Raw genomic sequence first — 23,834 nt, 5'->3', positions numbered from 1 at the left:
TTGGCAATCAAAATTTCCCCTACCTTCATCATCAGCCCACTTTATAGAACCTACAAATTGATTTGTTATGAAATGAAGAGATGCGAGACAACTATCCTACAGAGACCAAATGAAGTTGCATGTTACTGTATGGACTTCAACAATGAGAAAATCAACTAACATTAAAATTTTGCAATATTCTGAATTAGAATGACTTTGTTAATACCTCTAATCTTTAACATCTGATATTTTTATTATCTAGAGCTCTGTAAAAAAAAAATATAAAAAAAAATATAAAAAAAGAAAATACCAAAAAATGATATATGAAAACAAAATTGTTTGTAAACAGAGTTCTAGATAATAAACATTGAGGGTGGTGTAAAAGGTGGGATTCTTGTAATATTTTTTATGACCCCCACCTTAAAGTCTTCTTATGTTATCATGTTTAAAACAAACAAAAATTGGAATGGCAATTTAAAAAGTACAGTTCCTATATGTGTAGGGACAGTGCCACTATATATGTACGTTAAAGAACCCTTGCCACAAGTCTTTGAGGGGTCAGTAGGTGGACTGTTGCAAGGCTTAATTTCTGCCCAACATATCCTCTCAGTTGGCAGTCAAAATTTCCCCTACCTTCATCATCAGCCCAATTTATAGAACCTACAAATTGATTTGTTATGAAATGAAGAGATGCGAGACATTACTATCCTACAGAGAGACCAAATGATGTTGATGTACAAAAGGTTACTGTATGGACTTCCAACAAATTGAGAAAATCAACTAACATAAAATTTTGCAATATTCTGAATTAGAATGACTTTGTTAATACCTGTAACCTTTAACACCCAATATTTTTATTATCTAGAGCTCTGTAAAAAAATATCCAAAAAAATATGAAAAATGAAAATACCAAAAAATAATATGAAAACAAAATTGTTTGTAAACAGTTCTAGATAATAAACATTGAGGGTGGTGTAAAAGGTGGGATTATTGTAATATTTTTTATGACCCCTGCTTTAAAGTCTTCTAAAGTTATCATGTTTAAAACAAACAAAAATTGGAATGGCAATTTAAAAAGTAGAGTTCCTATGTGTAGGGACAGTGCCACTCTGCACGTTAAAGAACCCTTGCCACAATTCTTTGAGGGGTCAGTAGGTGGCCTGTTGCAAGGCTTAATTTCTGTCCACCATATCCTCCTCTCAGTTGGCAGTCAAAATTTCCCTTACCTTCATCATAGGCCCACTTTATAGAACCTACAAATTGATTTGTTATGAAATGAAGAGATGCGAGACATTACTATCCTACAGAGAGACCAAATGATGTTGATGTAAAATAGGTTACTGTATGGACTTCGACAATGAGAAAATCATCCAACATTAAAATTTTGCAATATTCTGAATTAGAATAACTTTGTTAATACCTCTAACCTTTAATATCCGATATTTTTATTATCTAGAGCTCTGTAAAAAAATATACAAAAAAAATATAAAAAATGAAAATACCAAAAAATATATACAAAAAAAATATCAAAAATGAAAATACCAAAAAATAATACGAAAACAAAATTGTTTGTAAACAGAGTTCTAGATAATAAACATTGAGGGTGGTTTAAAAGGTGGGATTATTGTAATATTTTTTATGACCCCTGCCTTAAAGTCTTCTAAAGTTATCATTTTTAAAACAAACAAAAATTGGAATGGCAATTTAAAAAGTATATAGTTCCTATGTGTAGGGACAGTGCCACTCTGCACGTTAAAGAACCCTTGCCACAAGTCTTTGAGGGGTCAGTAGGTGGCCTGTTGCAAGGCTTAATTTCTTTTCCAACATATCCTCCTCTCAGTTGGCAGTCAAAATTTCCCTTACCTTCGTTATAGGCCCACTTTATAGAACCTACACATTGATTTGTTATGAAATGAAGAGATGCAAGACAACTAACCTACAGAGACCAAATGAAGTTGCATGTTACTGTATGGACTTCAACAATGAGAAAATCAACCAACATTAAAATTTTGCAATATTCTGAATTAGAATGACTTTGATAATACCTCTAACCTTTAATATCCGATAGCCCCAAGGGTGACTGGGGAATAGAAGTATGGTCACCATTGGTCTTCCTCCGACCGGCAGTAAAACCCGTGCTAAAGTGGGGCGTCCCTTTGGCTGTGCGGGATGTACAAATTTGCAGCCACGTCCAGTCAGAATGGGGACGTTAAATCCGATGCCTCTTGTAAAGAAAGTGCCACGTTCTTTGCACGTTAAGAACCCTTGCAACAACTCTTTGAGGGGTCCATAGGTGACCTGTTGCAAGGCTAAATTTTTGTCCCTATCCAATATACCCTCATTTCCAGTGGCAGTCTAAATTTCTCCGACCTTAATCCCTTAATCTATTACAGAACCTACCTATTGTATTTATTGTGAACTTGTTCTCGTCCTGAATATGCATGAAATATTTGCCACTGGACGTTAAGCAACCAACAATCAATCAATCAATAATATCCGATATTTTTATTATCTAGAGCTCTAAAAAAATATAAAAAAAAAAAATATAAAAAATGAAAATACCAAAAAATTATATGAAAACAAAACTGTTTGTAAACAGAGTTCTAGATAATAAACATTGAGGGTGGTGTAAAAGGTGGGATTATTGTAATATTTTTTATGACCCCCACTTTAAAGTCTTCTAAAGTTATCATTTTTAAAACAAACAAAAATTGGAATGGCAATTTAAAAAGTATATAGTTCCTATGTGTAGGGACAGTGCCACTCTGCACGTTAAAGAACCCTTGCCACAAGTCTTTGAGGGGTCAGTAGGTGGCCTGTTGCAAGGCTTAATTTCTGTCCAACATATCCTCCTCTCAGTTGGCAGTCAAAATTTCCCTTACCTTCATCACAGGCCCACTTTATAGAACCTACAAATTGATTTGTTATGAAATGAAGAGATGCGAGACATTACTATCCTACAGAGAGACCAAATGATGTTGATGTAAAATAGGTTACTGTATGGACTTCAACAATGAGAAAATCATCCAACATTAAAATTTTGCAATATTCTGAATTAGAATGACTTTGTTAATACCTCTAACCTTTAACATCCGATATTTTTATTATCTAGAGCTCTGTAAAAAAATATACAAAAAAAATATAAAAAATGAAAATACAAAAAAATATATACAAAAAAAATATCAAAAATGAAAATACCAAAAAAAGATATGAAAACAAAATTGTTTGTAAACAGAGTTCTAGATAATAAACATTGAGGGTGGTGTAAAAGGTGGGATTATTGTAATATTTTTTATGACCCCCGCTTTAAAGTCTTCTAAAGTTATCATTTTTAAAACAAACAAAAATTGGAATGGCAATTTAAAAAGTATATAGTTCCTATGTGTAGGAACAGTGCCACTCTGCACGTTAAAGAACCCTTGCCACAAGTCTTTGAGGGGTCAGTAGGTGGCCTGTTGCAAGGCTTAATTTTTGTCCAACATATCCTCCTCTCAGTTGGCAGTCAAAATTTCCCTTACCTTCATCATAGGCCCACTTTATAGAACCTACAAATTGATTTGTTATGAAATGAAGAGATGCAAGACAACTAACCTACAGAGACCAAATGAAGTTGCATGTTACTGTATGGACTTCAACAATGAGAAAATCAACCAACATTAAAATTTTGCAATATTCTGAATTAGAATGACTTTGATAATACCTCTAACCTTTAATATCCGATAGCCCCAAGGGTGACTGGGGAATAGAAGTATGGTCACCATTGGTCTTCCTCCGACCGGCAGTAAAACCCGTGCTTAAGTGGGGCGTCCCTTTGGCTGTGCGGGATGTACAAATTTGCAGCCACGTCCAGTCAGAATGGGGACGTTAAATCCGATGCCTCTTGTAAAGAAAGTGCCACGTTAAGAACCCTTGCAACAACTCTTTGAGGGGTCCATAGGTGACCTGTTGCAAGGCTAAATTTTTGTCCCTATCCAATATACCCTCATTTCCAGTGGCAGTCTAAATTTCTCCGACCTTAATCCCTTAATCTATTACAGAACCTACCTATTGTATTTATTGTGAACTTGTTCTCGTCCTGAATATGCATGAAATATTTGCCACTGGACGTTAAGCAAACAACAATCAATCAATCAATAATATCCGATATTTTTATTATCTAGAGCTCTGTACAAAAATATAAAAAAAAAAAATATAAAAAATGAAAATACCAAAAAATTATATGAAAACAAAACTGTTTGTAAACAGAGTTCTAGATAATAAACATTGAGGGTGGTGTAAAAGGTGGGATTATTGTAATATTTTTTATGACCCCCACTTTAAAGTCTTCTAAAGTTATCATTTTTAAAACAAACAAAAATTGGAATGGCAATTTAAAAAGTATATAGTTCCTATGTGTAGGGACAGTGCCACTCTGCACGTTAAAGAACCCTTGCCACAAGTCTTTGAGGGGTCAGTAGGTGGCCTGTTGCAAGGCTTAATTTCTGTCCAACATATCCTCCTCTCAGTTGGCAGTCAAAATTTCCCTTACCTTCATCATAGGCCCACTTTATAGAACCTACAAATTGATTTGTTATGAAATGAAGAGATGCGAGACATTACTATCGTACAGAGAGACCAAATGATGTTGATGTAAAATAGGTTACTGTATGGACTTCAACAATGAGAAAATCATCCAACATTAAAATTTTGCAATATTCTGAATTAGAATGACTTTGTTAATACCTCTAACCTTTTAAAATCCGATATTTTTATTATTTAGAGCTCTGTAAAAAAATATACAAAAAAAATATAAAAAATGAAAATACAAAAAAATATATACAAAAAAAATATCAAAAATGAAAATACCAAAAAATGATATGAAAACAAAATTGTTTGTAAACAGAGTTCTAGATAATAAACATTGAGGGTGGTGTAAAAGGTGGGATTATTGTAATATTTTTTATGACCCCCGCTTTAAAGTCTTCTAAAGTTATCATTTTTAAAACAAACAAAAATTGGAATGGCAATTTAAAAAGTATATAGTTCCTATGTGTAGGGACAGTGCCACTCTGCACGTTAAAGAACCCTTGCCACAAGTCTTTGAGGGGTCAGTAGGTGGCCTGTTGCAAATCTTAATTTCTGTCCAACATATCCTCCTCTCAGTTGGCAGTCAAAATTTCCCTTACCTTCATCATAGGCCCACTTTATAGAACCTACAAATTGATTTGTTATGAAATGAAGAGATACGAGACATTACTATCCTACAGAGAGACCAAATGATGTTGATGTAAAATAGGTTACTGTATGGACTTCAACAATGAGAAAATCATCCAACATTAAAATTTTGCAATATTCTGAATTAGAATGACTTTGTTAATACCTCTAACCTTTAACATCCGATATTTTTATTATCTAGAGCTCTGTAAAAAAATATACAAAAAAAATATATAAAATGAAAATGCCAAAAAATATATACAAAAAAAATTATCAAAAATGAAAATACCAAAAAATGATATGAAAACAAAATTGTTTGTAAACAGAGTTCTAGATAATAAACATTGAGGGTGGTGTAAAAGGTGGGATTATTGTTATATTTTTTATGACCCCCGCTTTAAAGTCTTCTAAAGTTATCATTTTTAAAACAAACAAAAATTGGAATGGCAATTTAAAAAGTATATAGTTCCTATGTGTAGGGACAGTGCCACTCTGCACGTTAAAGAACCCTTGCCACAAGTCTTTGAGGGGTCAGTAGGTGGCCTGTTGCAAGGCTTAATTTCTGTCCAACATATCCTCCTCTCAGTTGGCAGTCAAAATTTCCCTTACCTTCATCATAGGCCCACTTTATAGAACCTACAAATTGATTTGTTATGAAATGAAGAGATGCAAGACAACTAACCTACAGAGACCAAATGAAGTTGCATGTTACTGTATGGACTTCAACAATGAGAAAATCAACCAACATTAAAATTTTTGCAATATTCTGAATTAGAATGACTTTGATAATACCTCTAACCTTTAATATCCGATAGCCCCAAGGGTGACTGGGGAATAGAAGTATGGTCACCATTGGTCTTCCTCCGACCGGCAGTAAAACCCGTGCTAAAGTGGGGCGTCCCTTTGGCTGTGCGGGATGTACAAATTTGCAGCCACGTCCGGTCAGAATGGGGACGTTAAATCCGATGCCTCTTGTAAAGAAAGTGCCACGTTCTTTGCACGTTAAGAACCCTTGCAACAACTCTTTGAGGGGTCCATAGGTGACCTGTTGCAAGGCTAAATTTTTGTCCCTATCCAATATACCCTCATTTCCAGTGGCAGTCTAAATTTCTCCGACCTTAATCCCTTAATCTATTACAGAACCTACCTATTGTATTTATTGTGAACTTGTTCTCGTCCTGAATATGCATGAAATATTTGCCACTGGACGTTAAGCAACCAACAATCAATCAATCAATAATATCCGATATTTTTATTATCTAGAGCTCTGTAAAAAAATATTAAAAAAAAAAATATAAAAAATGAAAATACCAAAAAATTATATGAAAACAAAACTGTTTGTAAACAGAGTTCTAGATAATAAACATTGAGGGTGGTGTAAAAGGTGGGATTATTGTAATTTTCTTTATGACCCCCGCTTTAAAGTCTTCTAAAGTTATCATTTTTAAAACAAACAAAAATTGGAATGGCAATTTAAAAAGTATATAGTTCCTATGTGTAGGGACAGTGCCACTCTGCACGTTAAAGAACCCTTGCCACAAGTCTTTGAGGGGTCAGTAGGTGGCCTGTTGCAAGGCTTAATTTCTGTCCAACATATCCTCCTCTCAGTTGGCAGTCAAAATTTCCCTTACCTTCATCATAGGCCCACTTTATAGAACCTACAAATTGATTTGTTATGAAATGAAGAGATGCGAGACATTACTATCCTACAGAGAGACCAAATGATGTTGATGTAAAATAGGTTACTGTATGGACTTCAACAATGAGAAAATCATCCAACATTAAAATTTTGCAATATTCTGAATTAGAATGACTTTAATACCTCTAACCTTTAACATCCGATATTTTTATTATCTAGAGCTCTGTAAAAAAATATACAAAAAAAATATAAAAAATGAAAATACCAAAAAATATATACAAAAAAAATATCAAAAATGAAAATACCAAAAAATGATATGAAAACAAAATTGTTTGTAAACAGAGTTCTAGATAATAAACATTGAGGGTGGTGTAAAAGGTGGGATTATTGTAATATTTTTTATGACCCCCGCTTTAAAGTCTTCTAAAGTTATCATTTTTAAAACAAACAAAAATTGGAATGGCAATTTAAAAAGTATATAGTTCCTATGTGTAGGAACAGTGCCACTCTGCACGTTAAAGAACCCTTGCCACAAGTCTTTGAGGGGTCAGTAGGTGGCCTGTTGCAAATCTTAATTTCTGTCCAACATATCCTCCTCTCAGTTGGCAGTCAAAATTTCCCTTACCTTCATCATAGGCCCACTTTATAGAACCTACAAATTGATTTGTTATGAAATGAAGAGATGCGAGACATTACTATCCTACAGAGAGACCAAATGATGTTGATGTAAAATAGGTTACTGTATGGACTTCAACAATGAGAAAATCATCCAACATTAAAATTTTGCAATATTCTGAATTAGAATGACTTTGTTAATACCTCTAACCTTTAACATCCGATATTTTTATTATCTAGAGCTCTGTTAGAAAATATACAAAAAAAATATATAAAATGAAAATGCCAAAAAATATATACAAAAAAAATTATCAAAAATGAAAATACCAAAAAATGATATGAAAACAAAATTGTTTGTAAACAGAGTTCTAGATAATAAACATTGAGGGTGGTGTAAAAGGTGGGATTATTGTTATATTTTTTATGACCCCCGCTTTAAAGTCTTCTAAAGTTATCATTTTTAAAACAAACAAAAATTGGAATGGCAATTTAAAAAGTATATAGTTCCTATGTGTAGGGACAGTGCCACTCTGCACGTTAAAGAACCCTTGCCACAAGTCTTTGAGGGGTCAGTAGGTGGCCTGTTGCAAGGCTTAATTTCTGTCCAACATATCCTCCTCTCAGTTGGCAGTCAAAATTTCCCTTACCTTCATCATAGGCCCACTTTATAGAACCTACAAATTGATTTGTTATGAAATGAAGAGATGCGAGACATTACTATCCTACAGAGAGACCAAATGATGTTGATGTAAAATAGGTTACTGTATGGACTTCAACAATGAGAAAATCATCCAACATTAAAATTTTGCAATATTCTGAATTAGAATGACTTTAATACCTCTTACCTTTAACATCCGATATTTTTATTATCTAGAGCTCTGTAAAAAAATATACAAAAAAAATATAAAAAATGAAAATACCAAAAAATATATACAAAAAAAATATCAAAAATGAAAATACCAAAAAATGATATGAAAACAAAATTGTTTGTAAACAGAGTTCTAGATAATAAACATTGAGGGTGGTGTAAAAGGTGGGATTATTGTAATATTTTTTATGACCCCCGCTTTAAAGTCTTCTTAAGTTATCATTTTTAAAACAAACAAATATTGGAATGGCAATTTAAAAAGTATATAGTTCCTATGTGTAGGGACAATGCCACTCTGCACGTTAAAGAACCCTTGCCTCAAGTCTTTGAGGGGTCAGTAGGTGGCCTGTTGCAAGGCTTAATTTCTGTCCAACATATCCTCCTCTCAGTTGGCAGTCAAAATTTCCCTAACCTTCATCATAGGCCCACTTTATAGAACCTACAAATTGATTTGTTATGAAATGAAGAGATGCGAGACATTACTATCCTACAGAGAGACCAAATGATGATGTAAAATAGGTTACTGTATGGACTTCAACAATGAGAAAATCATCCAACATTAAAATTTTGCAATATTCTGAATTAGAATGACTTTGTTAATACCTCTAACCTTTAACATCTGATATTTTTATTATCTAGAGCTCTGTAAAAAAATATACAAAAAAAATATAAAAAATGAAAATACCAAAAAATATATACAAAAAAAATATCAAAAATGAAAATACCAAAAAATGATATGAAAACAAAATTGTTTGTAAACAGAGTTCTAGATAATAAACAGTGAGGGTGGTGTAAAAGGTGGGATTATTGTAATATTTTTTATGACCCCCGCTTTAAAGTCTTCTAAAGTTATCATTTTTAAAACAAACAAAAATTGGAATGGCAATTTAAAAAGTATATAGTTCCTATGTGTAGGGACAGTGCCACTCTGCACGTTAAAGAACCCTTGCCACAAGTCTTTGAGGGGTCAGTAGGTGGCCTGTTGCAAGGCTTAATTTCTGTCCAACATATCCTCCTCTCAGTTGGCAGTCAAAATTTCCCTTACCTTCATCATAGGCCCACTTTATAGAACCTACAAATTGATTTGTTATGAAATGAAGAGATGCGAGACATTACTATCCTACAGAGAGACCAAATGATGTTGATGTAAAATAGGTTACTGTATGGACTTCAACAATGAGAAAATCATCCAACATTAAAATTTTGCAATATTCTGAATTAGAATGACTTTGTTAATACCTCTAACCTTTAACATCCGATATTTTTATTATCTAGAGCTCTGTAAAAAAATATACAAAAAAAATATATAAAATGAAAATGCCAAAAAATATATACAAAAAAAATTATCAAAAATGAAAATACCAAAAAATGATATGAAAACAAAATTGTTTGTAAACAGAGTTCTAGATAATAAACATTGAGGGTGGTGTAAAAGGTGGGATTATTGTTATATTTTTTATGACCCCCGCTTTAAAGTCTTCTAAAGTTATCATTTTTAAAACAAACAAAAATTGGAATGGCAATTTAAAAAGTATATAGTTCCTATGTGTAGGGACAGTGCCACTCTGCACGTTAAAGAACCCTTGCCACAAGTCTTTGAGGGGTCAGTAGGTGGCCTGTTGCAAGGCTTAATTTCTGTCCAACATATCCTCCTCTCAGTTGGCAGTCAAAATTTCCCTTACCTTCATCATAGGCCCACTTTATAGAACCTACAAATTGATTTGTTATGAAATGAAGAGATGCAAGACAACTAACCTACAGAGACCAAATGAAGTTGCATGTTACTGTATGGACTTCAACAATGAGAAAATCAACCAACATTAAAATTTTGCAATATTCTGAATTAGAATGACTTTGATAATACCTCTAACCTTTAATATCCGATAGCCCCAAGGGTGACTGGGGAATAGAAGTATGGTCACCATTGGTCTTCCTCCGACCGGCAGTAAAACCCGTGCTAAAGTGGGGCGTCCCTTTGGCTGTGCGGGATGTACAAATCTTCAGCCACGTCCGGTCAGAATGGGGACGTTAAATCCGATGCCTCTTGTAAAGAAAGTGCCACGTTCTTTGCACGTTAAGAACCCTTGCAACAACTCTTTGAGGGATCCATAGGTGACCTGTTGCAAGGCTAAATTTTTGTCCCTATCCAATATACCCTCATTTCCAGTGGCAGTCTAAATTTCTCCGACCTTAATCCCTTAATCTATTACAGAACCTACCTATTGTATTTATAGTGAACTTGTTCTCGTCCTGAATATGCATGAAATATTTGCCACTGGACGTTAAGCAACCAACCAACAATCAATCAATCAATAATATCCGATATTTTTATTATCTAGAGCTCTGTAAAAAAATATAAAAAATGAAAATACCAAAAAATTATATGAAAACAAAACTGTTTGTAAACAGAGTTCTAGATAATAAACATTGAGGGTGGTGTAAAAGGTGGGATTATTGTAATATTTTTTATGACCCCCGCTTTAAAGTCTTCTAAAGTTATCATTTTTAAAACAAACAAAAATTGGAATGGCAATTTAAAAAGTATATAGTTCCTATGTGTAGGGACAGTGCCACTCTGCACGTTAAAGAACCCTTGCCACAAGTCTTTGAGGGGTCAGTAGGTGGCCTGTTGCAAGGCTTAATTTCTGTCCAACATATCCTCCTCTCAGTTGGCAGTCAAAATTTCCCTTACCTTCATCATAGGCCCACTTTATAGAACCTACAAATTGATTTGTTATGAAATGAAGAGATGCGAGACATTACTATCCTACAGAGAGACCAAATGATGTTGATGTAAAATAGGTTACTGTATGGACTTCAACAATGAGAAAATCATCCAACATTAAAATTTTGCAATATTCTGAATTAGAATGACTTTGTTAATACCTCTAACCTTTAACATCCGATATTTTTATTATCTAGAGCTCTGTAAAAAATATATACAAAAAAAATATATAAAATGAAAATACCAAAAAATATATACAAAAAAAATATCAAAAATGAAAATACCAAAAAATGATATGAAAACAAAATTGTTTGTAAACAGAGTTCTAGATAATAAACATTGAGCGTGGTGTAAAAGGTGGGATTATTGTAATATTTTTTATGACCCCCGCTTTAAAGTCTTCTAAAGTTATCATTTTTAAAACAAACAAAAATTGGAATGGCAATTTAAAAAGTATATAGTTCCTATGTGTAGGGACAGTGCCACTCTGCACGTTAAAGAACCCTTGCCACAAGTCTTTGAGGGGTCAGTAGGTGGCCTGTTGCAAGGCTTAATTTCTGTCCAACATATCCTCCTCTCAGTTGGCAGTCAAAATTTCCCTTACCTTCATCATAGGCCCACTTTATAGAACCTACAAATTGATTTGTTATGAAATGAAGAGATGCGAGACATTACTATCCTACAGAGAGACCAAATGAAGTTGCATGTTACTGTATGGACTTCAACAATGAGAAAATCAACTAACATTAAAATTTTACAATATTCTGAATTAGAATGAATTGGTGAATACCTCTAACCTTTTACATCTGATATGTTTATTTTCTTGAGCTCTGTAAAAAAAAATATCAAAAAAAATATAAAAAAAGAAAATACCAAAAAATTATATGAAAACAAAACTGTTTGTAAACAGAGTTCTAGATAATAAACATTGAGGGTGGTGTAAAAGGTGGGATTATTGTAATATTTTTTATGACCCCCGCTTTAAAGTCTTCTAAAGTTATCATTTTTAAAACAAACAAAAATTGGAATGGCAATTTAAAAAGTATATAGTTCCTATGTGTAGGGACAGTGCCACTCTGCACGTTAAAGAACCCTTGCCACAAGTCTTTGAGGGGTCAGTAGGTGGCCTGTTGCAAGGCTTAATTTCTGTCCAACATATCCTCCTCTCAGTTGGCAGTCAAAATTTCCCTTACCTTCATCATAGGCCCACTTTATAGAACCTACAAATTGATTTGTTATGAAATGAAGAGATGCGAGACATTACTATCCTACAGAGAGACCAAATGATGTTGATGTAAAATAGGTTACTGTATGGACTTCAACAATGAGAAAATCATCCAACATTAAAATTTTGCAATATTCTGAATTAGAATGACTTTGTTAATACCTCTAACCTTTAACATCCGATATTTTTATTATCTAGAGCTCTGTAAAAAATATATACAAAAAAAATATATAAAATGAAAATACCAAAAAATATATACAAAAAAAATATCAAAAATGAAAATACCAAAAAATGATATGAAAACAAAATTGTTTGTAAACAGAGTTCTAGATAATAAACATTGAGCGTGGTGTAAAAGGTGGGATTATTGTAATATTTTTTATGACCCCCGCTTTAAAGTCTTCTAAAGTTATCATTTTTAAAACAAACAAAAATTGGAATGGCAATTTAAAAAGTATATAGTTCCTATGTGTAGGGACAGTGCCACTCTGCACGTTAAAGAACCCTTGCCACAAGTCTTTGAGGGGTCAGTAGGTGGCCTGTTGCAAGGCTTAATTTCTGTCCAACATATCCTCCTCTCAGTTGGCAGTCAAAATTTCCCTTACCTTCATCATAGGCCCACTTTATAGAACCTACAAATTGATTTGTTATGAAATGAAGAGATGCGAGACATTACTATCCTACAGAGAGACCAAATGATGTTGATGTAAAATAGGTTACTGTATGGACTTCAACAATGAGAAAATCATCCAACATTAAAATTTTGCAATATTCTGAATTAGAATGACTTTGTTAATACCTCTAACCTTTAACATCCGATATTTTTATTATCTAGAGCTCTGTAAAAAAATATACAAAAAAAATATAAAAAATGAAAATGCCAAAAAATATATACAAAAAAAATTATCAAAAATGAAAATACCAAAAAATGATATGAAAACAAAATTGTTTGTAAACAGAGTTCTAGATAATAAACATTGAGGGTGGTGTAAAAGGTGGGATTATTGTTATATTTTTTATGACCCCCGCTTTAAAGTCTTCTAAAGTTATCATTTTTAAAACAAACAAAAATTGGAATGGCAATTTAAAAAGTATATAGTTCCTATGTGTAGGGACAGTGCCACTCTGCACGTTAAAGAACCCTTGCCACAAGTCTTTGAGGGGTCAGTAGGTGGCCTGTTGCAAGGCTTAATTTCTGTCCAACATATCCTCCTCTCAGTTGGCAGTCAAAATTTCCCTTACCTTCATCATAGGCCCACTTTATAGAACCTACAAATTGATTTGTTATGAAATGAAGAGATGCGAGACATTACTATCGTACAGAAAGACCAAATGATGTTGATGTAAAATAGGTTACTGTATGGACTTCAACAATGAGAAAATCATCCAACATTAAATTTTTGCAATATTCTGAATTAGAATGACTTTGTTAATACCTCTAACCTTTAACATCCGATATTTTTATTATCTAGAGCTCTGTAAAAAAATATACAAAAAAAATATAAAAAATGAAAATGCCAAAAAATATATACAAAAAAAATTATCAAAAAATGAAAATACCAAAAAATGATATGAAAACAAAATTGGTGGTAAACAGAGTTCTAGATAATAAACATTGAGGGTGGTGTAAAAGGTGGGATTATTGTTATATTTTTTATGACCCCCGCTTTAAAGTCTTCTAAAGTTATCATTTTTAAAACAAACAAAAATTGGAATGGCAATTTAAAAAGTATATAGTTCCTATGTGTAGGGACAGTGCCACTCTGCACGTTAAAGAACCCTTGCCACAAGTCTTTGAGGGGTCAGTAGGTGGCCTGTTGCAAGGCTTAATTTCTGTCCAACATATCCTCCTCTCAGTTGGCAGTCAAAATTTCCCTTACCTTCATCATAGGCCCACTTTATAGAACCTACAAATTGATTTGTTATGAAATGAAGAGATGCAAGACAACTAACCTACAGAGACCAAATGAAGTTGCATGTTACTGTATGGACTTCAACAATGAGAAAATCAACCAACATTAAAATTTTACAATATTCTGAATTAGAATGACTTTGATAATACCTCTAACCTTTAATATCCGATAGCCCCAAGGCTGACTGGGGAATAGAAGTATGGTCACCATTGGTCTTCCTCCGACCGGCAGTAAAACCCGTGCTAAAGTGGGGCGTCCCTTTGGCTGTGCGGGATGTACAAATCTTCAGCCACGTCCGGTCAGAATGGGGACGTTAAATCCGATGCCTCTTGTAAAGAAAGTGCCACGTTCTTTGCACGTTAAGAACCCTTGCAACAACTCTTTGAGGGATCCATAGGTGACCTGTTGCAAGGCTAAATTTTTGTCCCTATCCAATATACCCTCATTTCCAGTGGCAGTCTAAATTTCTCCGACCTTAATCCCTTAATCTATTACAGAACCTACCTATTGTATTTATAGTGAACTTGTTCTCGTCCTGAATATGCATGAAATATTTGCCACTGGACGTTAAGCAACCAACCAACAATCAATCAATCAATAATATCCGATATTTTTATTATCTAGAGCTCTGTAAAAAAATATAAAAAATGAAAATACCAAAAAATTATATGAAAACAAAACTGTTTGTAAACAGAGTTCTAGATAATAAACATTGAGGGTGGTGTAAAAGGTGGGATTATTGTAATATTTTTTATGACCCCCGCTTTAAAGTCTTCTAAAGTTATCATTTTTAAAACAAACAAAAATTGGAATGGCAATTTAAAAAGTATATAGTTCCTATGTGTAGGGACAGTGCCACTCTGCACGTTAAAGAACCCTTGCCACAAGTCTTTGAGGGGTCAGTAGGTGGCCTGTTGCAAGGCTTAATTTCTGTCCAACATATCCTCCTCTCATTTGGCAGTCAAAATTTCCCTTACCTTCATCATAGGCCCACTTTATAGAACCTACAAATTGATTTGTTATGAAATGAAGAGATGCGAGACATTACTATCCTACAGAGAGACCAAATGATGTTGATGTAAAATAGGTTACTGTATGGACTTCAACAATGAGAAAATCATCCAACATTAAAATTTTGCAATATTCTGAATTAGAATGACTTTGTTAATACCTCTAACCTTTAACATCCGATATTTTTATTATCTAGAGCTCTGTAAAAAATATATACAAAAAAAATATATAAAATGAAAATACCAAAAAATATATACAAAAAAAATATCAAAAATGAAAATACCAAAAAATGATATGAAAACAAAATTGTTTGTAAACAGAGTTCTAGATAATAAACATTGAGGGTGGTGTAAAAGGTGGGATTATTGTAATATTTTTTATGACCCCCGCTTTAAAGTCTTCTAAAGTTATCATTTTTAAAACAAACAAAAATTGGAATGGCAATTTAAAAAGTATATAGTTCCTATGTGTAGGGACAGTGCCACTCTGCACGTTAAAGAACCCTTGCCACAAGTCTTTGAGGGGTCAGTAGGTGGCCTGTTGCAAGGCTTAATTTCTGTCCAACATATCCTCCTCTCAGTTGGCAGTCAAAATTTCCCTTACCTTCATCATAGGCCCACTTTATAGAACCTACAAATTGATTTGTTATGAAATGAAGAGATGCGAGACATTACTATCCTACAGAGAGACCAAATGATGTTGATGTAAAATAGGTTACTGTATGGACTTCAACAATGAGAAAATCATCCAACATTAAAATTTTGCAATATTCTGAATTAGAATGACTTTGTTAATACCTCTAACCTTTAACATCCGATATTTTTATTATCTAGAGCTCTGTAAAAAAATATACAAAAAAAATATAAAAAATGAAAATGCCAAAAAATATATACAAAAAAAATTATCAAAAATGAAAATACCAAAAAATGATATGAAAACAAAATTGTTTGTAAACAGAGTTCTAGATAATAAACATTGAGGGTGGTGTAAAAGGTGGGATTATTGTTATATTTTTTATGACCCCCGCTTTAAAGTCTTCTAAAGTTATCATTTTTAAAACAAACAAAAATTGGAATGGCAATTTAAAAAGTATATAGTTCCTATGTGTAGGGACAGTGCCACTCTGCACGTTAAAGAACCCTTGCCACAAGTCTTTGAGGGGTCAGTAGGTGGCCTGTTGCAAGGCTTAATTTCTGTCCAACATATCCTCCTCTCAGTTGGCAGTCAAAATTTCCCTTACCTTCATCATAGGCCCACTTTATAGAACCTACAAATTGATTTGTTATGAAATGAAGAGATGCGAGACATTACTATCGTACAGAAAGACCAAATGATGTTGATGTAAAATAGGTTACTGTATGGACTTCAACAATGAGAAAATCATCCAACATTAAATTTTTGCAATATTCTGAATTAGAATGACTTTGTTAATACCTCTAACCTTTAACATCCGATATTTTTATTATCTAGAGCTCTGTAAAAAAATATACAAAAAAAATATAAAAAATGAAAATGCCAAAAAATATATACAAAAAAAATTATCAAAAATGAAAATACCAAAAAATGATATGAAAACAAAATTGTTTGTAAACAGAGTTCTAGATAATAAACATTGAGGGTGGTGTAAAAGGTGGGATTATTGTTATATTTTTTATGACCCCCGCTTTAAAGTCTTCTAAAGTTATCATTTTTAAAACAAACAAAAATTGGAATGGCAATTTAAAAAGTATATAGTTCCTATGTGTAGGGACAGTGCCACTCTGCACGTTAAAGAACCCTTGCCACAAGTCTTTGAGGGGTCAGTAGGTGGCCTGTTGCAAGGCTTAATTTCTGTCCAACATATCCTCCTCTCAGTTGGCAGTCAAAATTTCCCTTACCTTCATCATAGGCCCACTTTATAGAACCTACAAATTGATTTGTTATGAAATGAAGAGATGCAAGACAACTAACCTACAGAGACCAAATGAAGTTGCATGTTACTGTATGGACTTCAACAATGAGAAAATCAACCAACATTAAAATTTTACAATATTCTGAATTAGAATGACTTTGATAATACCTCTAACCTTTAATATCCGATAGCCCCAAGGCTGACTGGGGAATAGAAGTATGGTCACCATTGGTCTTCCTCCGACCGGCAGTAAAACCCGTGCTAAAGTGGGGCGTCCCTTTGGCTGTGCGGGATGTACAAATCTTCAGCCACGTCCGGTCAGAATGGGGACGTTAAATCCGATGCCTCTTGTAAAGAAAGTGCCACGTTCTTTGCACGTTAAGAACCCTTGCAACAACTCTTTGAGGGATCCATAGGTGACCTGTTGCAAGGCTAAATTTTTGTCCCTATCCAATATACCCTCATTTCCAGTGGCAGTCTAAATTTCTCCGACCTTAATCCCTTAATCTATTACAGAACCTACCTATTGTATTTATAGTGAACTTGTTCTCGTCCTGAATATGCATGAAATATTTGCCACTGGACGTTAAGCAACCAACCAACAATCAATCAATCAATAATATCCGATATTTTTATTATCTAGAGCTCTGTAAAAAAATATAAAAAATGAAAATACCAAAAAATTATATGAAAACAAAACTGTTTGTAAACAGAGTTCTAGATAATAAACATTGAGGGTGGTGTAAAAGGTGGGATTATTGTAATATTTTTTATGACCCCCGCTTTAAAGTCTTCTAAAGTTATCATTTTTAAAACAAACAAAAATTGGAATGGCAATTTAAAAAGTATATAGTTCCTATGTGTAGGGACAGTGCCACTCTGCACGTTAAAGAACCCTTGCCACAAGTCTTTGAGGGGTCAGTAGGTGGCCTGTTGCAAGGCTTAATTTCTGTCCAACATATCCTCCTCTCATTTGGCAGTCAAAATTTCCCTTACCTTCATCATAGGCCCACTTTATAGAACCTACAAATTGATTTGTTATGAAATGAAGAGATGCGAGACATTACTATCCTACAGAGAGACCAAATGATGTTGATGTAAAATAGGTTACTGTATGGACTTCAACAATGAGAAAATCATCCAACATTAAAATTTTGCAATATTCTGAATTAGAATGACTTTGTTAATACCTCTAACCTTTAACATCCGATATTTTTATTATCTAGAGCTCTGTAAAAAATATATACAAAAAAAATATATAAAATGAAAATACCAAAAAATATATACAAAAAAAATATCAAAAATGAAAATACCAAAAAATGATATGAAAACAAAATTGTTTGTAAACAGAGTTCTAGATAATAAACATTGAGGGTGGTGTAAAAGGTGGGATTATTGTAATATTTTTTATGACCCCCGCTTTAAAGTCTTCTAAAGTTATCATTTTTAAAACAAACAAAAATTGGAATGGCAATTTAAAAAGTATATAGTTCCTATGTGTAGGGACAGTGCCACTCTGCACGTTAAAGAACCCTTGCCACAAGTCTTTGAGGGGTCAGTAGGTGGCCTGTTGCAAGGCTTAATTTCTGTCCAACATATCCTCCTCTCAGTTGGCAGTCAAAATTTCCCTTACCTTCATCATAGGCCCACTTTATAGAACCTACAAATTGATTTGTTATGAAATGAAGAGATGCGAGACATTACTATCCTACAGAGAGACCAAATGATGTTGATGTAAAATAGGTTACTGTATGGACTTCAACAATGAGAAAATCATCCAACATTAAAATTTTGCAATATTCTGAATTAGAATGACTTTGTTAATACCTCTAACCTTTAACATCCGATATTTTTATTATCTAGAGCTCTGTAAAAAAATATACAAAAAAAATATAAAAAATGAAAATGCCAAAAAATATATACAAAAAAAATTATCAAAAATGAAAATACCAAAAAATGATATGAAAACAAAATTGTTTGTAAACAGAGTTCTAGATAATAAACATTGAGGGTGGTGTAAAAGGTGGGATTATTGTTATATTTTTTATGACCCCCGCTTTAAAGTCTTCTAAAGTTATCATTTTTAAAACAAACAAAAATTGGAATGGCAATTTAAAAAGTATATAGTTCCTATGTGTAGGGACAGTGCCACTCTGCACGTTAAAGAACCCTTGCCACAAGTCTTTGAGGGGTCAGTAGGTGGCCTGTTGCAAGGCTTAATTTCTGTCCAACATATCCTCCTCTCAGTTGGCAGTCAAAATTTCCCTTACCTTCATCATAGGCCCACTTTATAGAACCTACAAATTGATTTGTTATGAAATGAAGAGATGCGAGACATTACTATCGTACAGAAAGACCAAATGATGTTGATGTAAAATAGGTTACTGTATGGACTTCAACAATGAGAAAATCATCCAACATTAAATTTTTGCAATATTCTGAATTAGAATGACTTTGTTAATACCTCTAACCTTTAACATCCGATATTTTTATTATCTAGAGCTCTGTAAAAAAATATACAAAAAAAATATAAAAAATGAAAATGCCAAAAAATATATACAAAAAAAATTATCAAAAATGAAAATACCAAAAAATGATATGAAAACAAAATTGTTTGTAAACAGAGTTCTAGATAATAAACATTGAGGGTGGTGTAAAAGGTGGGATTATTGTTATATTTTTTATGACCCCCGCTTTAAAGTCTTCTAAAGTTATCATTTTTAAAACAAACAAAAATTGGAATGGCAATTTAAAAAGTATATAGTTCCTATGTGTAGGGACAGTGCCACTCTGCACGTTAAAGAACCCTTGCCACAAGTCTTTGAGGGGTCAGTAGGTGGCCTGTTGCAAGGCTTAATTTCTGTCCAACATATCCTCCTCTCAGTTGGCAGTCAAAATTTCCCTTACCTTCATCATAGGCCCACTTTATAGAACCTACAAATTGATTTGTTATGAAATGAAGAGATGCAAGACAACTAACCTACAGAGACCAAATGAAGTTGCATGTTACTGTATGGACTTCAACAATGAGAAAATCAACCAACATTAAAATTTTACAATATTCTGAATTAGAATGACTTTGATAATACCTCTAACCTTTAATATCCGATAGCCCCAAGGCTGACTGGGGAATAGAAGTATGGTCACCATTGGTCTTCCTCCGACCGGCAGTAAAACCCGTGCTAAAGTGGGGTGTCCGTTTGGCTGTGCGGGATGTACAAATTTGCAGCCACGTCCGGTCAGAATGGGGATGTTAAATCCGATGCCTCTTGTAAAGAAAGTGCCACGTTCTTTGCACGTTAAGAACCCTTGCAACAACTCTTTGAGGGGTCCATAGGTGACCTGTTGCAAGGCTAAATTTTTGTCCCTATCCAATATACCCTCATTTCCAGTGGCAGTCTAAATTTCTCCGACCTTAATCCCTTAATCTATTACAGAACCTACCTATTGTATTTATTGTGAACTTGTTCTCGTCCTGAATATGCATGAAATATTTGCCACTGGACGTTAAGCAACCAACAATCAATCAATCAATAATATCCGATATTTTTATTATCTAGAGCTCTGTAAAAAAATATAAAAAAAAAAAATATAAAAAATGAAAATACCAAAAAATTATATGAAAACAAAATTGTTTGTAAACAGAGTTCTAGATAATAAACATTTAGGGTGGTGTAAAAGGTGGGATTATTGTAATATTTTTTATGACCCCCGCTTTAAAGTCTTCTAAAGTTATGTTTAAAACAAACAAAAATTGGAATGGCAATTTAAAAAGTATAATTCCTATGTGTAGGGACAGTGCCACTCTGCACGTTAGAGAACCCTTGCCACAAGTCTTTGAGGGGTCAGTAGGTGGCCTGTTGCAAGGCTTAATTTCTGTCCAACATATCCTCCTCTCAGTTGGCAGTCAAAATTTCCCTTACCTTCATCATAGGCCCACTTTATAATAATAATAAGAACCTACAAATTGATTTGTTATGAAATGAAGAGATGTGAGACAACTATCCTACAGAGACCAAATGAAGTTGCATGTTACTGTATGGACTTCAACAATGAGAAAATCAACTAACATTAAAATTTTACAATATTCTGAATTAGAATGAATTGGTGAATACCTCTAACCTTTTACATCTGATATGTTTATTTTCTTGAGCTCTGTAAAAAAAAATATCAAAAAAAATATAAAAAAAGAAAATACCAAAAAATTATATGAAAACAAAATTGTTTGTAAACAGAGTTCTAGATAATAAACATTGAGGGTGGTGTAAAAGGTGGGATTATTGTAATATTTTTTATGACCCCTGCTTTAAAGTCTTCTAAAGTTATCATGTTTAAAACAAACAAAAATTGGAATGGCAATTTAAAAAGTATAGTTCCTTTGTGTAGGGACAGTGCCACTCTGCACGTTAAAGAACCCTTGCCACAAGTCTTTGAGGGGTCAGTAGGTGGCCTGTTGCAAGGCTTAATTTCTGTCCAACATATCCTCCTCTCAGTTGGCAGTCAAAATTACCTTACCTTCATCATCGGCCCACTTTATAGAACCTACAAGTTGATTTGTTATGAAAAGAAGAGATGCGAGACAACTATCCTACAGAGACCAAATGAAGTTGCATGTTACTGTATGGACTTCAACAATGAGAAAATCAACTAACATTATAATTTTGCAATATTCTGAATTAGAATGACTTTGTTAATACCTCTAACCTTTAACATCTGATATTTTTATTATCTAGAGCTCTGTAAAAAAATATAAAAAAAATATATAAAAAATGAAAATCCCAAAAAATAATATGAAAACAAAACTGTTTGTAAACAGAGTTCTAGATAATAAACATTGAGGGTGGTGTAAAAGGTGGGATTATTGTAATATTTTTTATAACTCCCGTTTTAAAGTCTTCTAAAGTTATCATGTTTAAAACAAACAAAAATTGGAATGGCAATTTAAAAAGTATAGTTCCTATGTGTAGAGACAGTGCCACGCTGCACGTTAAAGAACCCTTGCCACAAGTCTTTGAGGGGTCAGTAGGTGGCCTGTTGCAAGGCTTAATTTCTGTCCAACATATCCTCCTCTCAGTTGGCAGTCAAAATTTCCCTTACCTTCATCATCGGCCCACTTTAATGAAATGAAGTGATGCGAGACATTACTATCCTACAGAGACCAAATGATGTTGATTTAAAATAGGTTACTGTATGGACTTCAACAATGAGAAAATCAACCAACATTAAAATTTTGCAATATTCTGAATTAGAATGACTTTGTTAATACCTCTAACCTTTAACATCTGATATTTTTATTATCTAGAGCTCTGTAAAAAAATATTTAAAAAATATATAAAAAATGAAAATACCAAAAAATAATATGAAAACAAAATTGTTTGTAAACAGAGTTCTAGATAAAAAACATTGAGGGTGGTGTAAAAGGTGGGATTATTGTAATATTTTTTATGACCCCCACCTTAAAGTCTTCTAAAGTTATCATATTTAAAACAAACAAAAATTTGAATGGCAATTTAAAAAGTATAGTTCCTATGTGTAGGGACAGTGCCACTCTGCATGTTAAAGAACCCTTGCCACAACTCTTTGTGGGGTCAGTAGGTGGCCTGTTGCAAGGCTTAATTACTGCCAAACATATCCTCCTCTCAGTTGGCAGTCAAAATTTCCCCTACCTTCATCATCAGCCAATTTTTATAGAACCTACAAATTGATTTGTTATGAAATGAAGAGATGCGAGACATTACTATCCTACAGAGACCAAATGATGTTGATGTAAAATAGGTTACTGTATGGACTTCAACAATGAGAAAATCAACTAACATTAAAATTTTGCAATATTCTGATTTAGAATGACTTTGCCTCTAAACTTTAAAATCTGATATTTTTATTATTTAGAGCTCTGTAAAAAAATATGAAAAAAAAAATAAAAAAAGAAAATACCAAAAAATATGAAAACAAAATCGTTTGTAAACAGAGTTCTAGATAATAAACATTGAGGATGTTGTAAAAAGTAGGCATATTTAAAATTTTGTTTATTATTATGAATAGTGCACTGTATAATTTGTAAAAATGTTTATTGTGAAGTCTTGGAAAATTGTGAAACTTTAGAACTGTTTTTATTTGAGATGTCTATATTCAGTCTTCAATGATTGTCATGGCAATTGAGGACAATTAAATATAGCTCTGTGTAGAAAATGACTTTTTTATATCAAGAAAGATCCAACAAAAGTTTTCAATGATATCTAAAGAGACAAAAGACAGAAATACTAAAAGGTTTTCTATGAGATTGGTGGATTATGTACAGTCAGACAACTGGCACACTCAAGCTAAAAGTTAAATAGCTATTAAAATAAAATTATGGACTTGTATAATAACATTAATGAAGACAGATGTTCTATTGTGAAGACATGTTCATACATAATGTTCTATAGTGAAGACAAGTTCCTACATAATGTTCTATAGTGAAGACATGTTCCTACATAATGTTCTATAGTGAAGACATGTTCCTACATAATGTTCTATAGTGAAGACATGTTCCTACATAATGTTCTATAGTGAAAACATGTTCCTACATAATGTTCTATAGTGAAGACATGTTCCTACATAATGTTCTATAGTGAAGACATGTTCATACATAATGTTGTATAGTGAAGACATATTCCTACATATTGTTCTATAGTGAAGACATGTTCCTACATAATGTCTTATAGTGAAGACGTATTCCTACATATTGTTCTATAGTGAAGACATGTTCCTACATAATGTCTTATAGGTGCAGACA

At 33.0% G+C, this 23,834-nt stretch overlaps 1 long non-coding RNA gene across 8 annotated transcripts; it reads left to right on the top strand.

Annotated features, from left to right (window-relative positions):
- The first annotated feature begins 211 nt into the window (after positions 1–211).
- Positions 212–23,819, top strand: LOC127706491 (uncharacterized). 8 transcript variants are annotated; one of them, XR_007984488.1, is made up of 7 exons: positions 212–544; positions 1,135–1,315; positions 5,255–5,534; positions 9,093–9,729; positions 12,603–13,239; positions 14,888–15,063; positions 22,086–23,819. It is a non-coding gene; the product is annotated as an uncharacterized LOC127706491 (long non-coding RNA). The 8 variants fall into 8 exon arrangements; XR_007984487.1 differs by having other exon boundaries at positions 5,255–6,556; XR_007984489.1 differs by lacking the exons at positions 1,135–1,315; positions 5,255–5,534 and adding an exon at positions 1,595–2,614 and having other exon boundaries at positions 212–364.
- Positions 23,820–23,834: the final 15 nt, after the last annotated feature.

This window comes from Mytilus californianus, unplaced genomic scaffold, assembly GCF_021869535.1.
Source record: "Mytilus californianus isolate M0D057914Y unplaced genomic scaffold, xbMytCali1.0.p SCAF_6, whole genome shotgun sequence".
Classification (NCBI taxonomy): Eukaryota; Metazoa; Mollusca; class Bivalvia; order Mytilida; family Mytilidae; genus Mytilus; species Mytilus californianus.
Note: the sequence above shows the minus strand (reverse complement) of the source record. Positions and strands in the feature narration are given on the sequence as shown.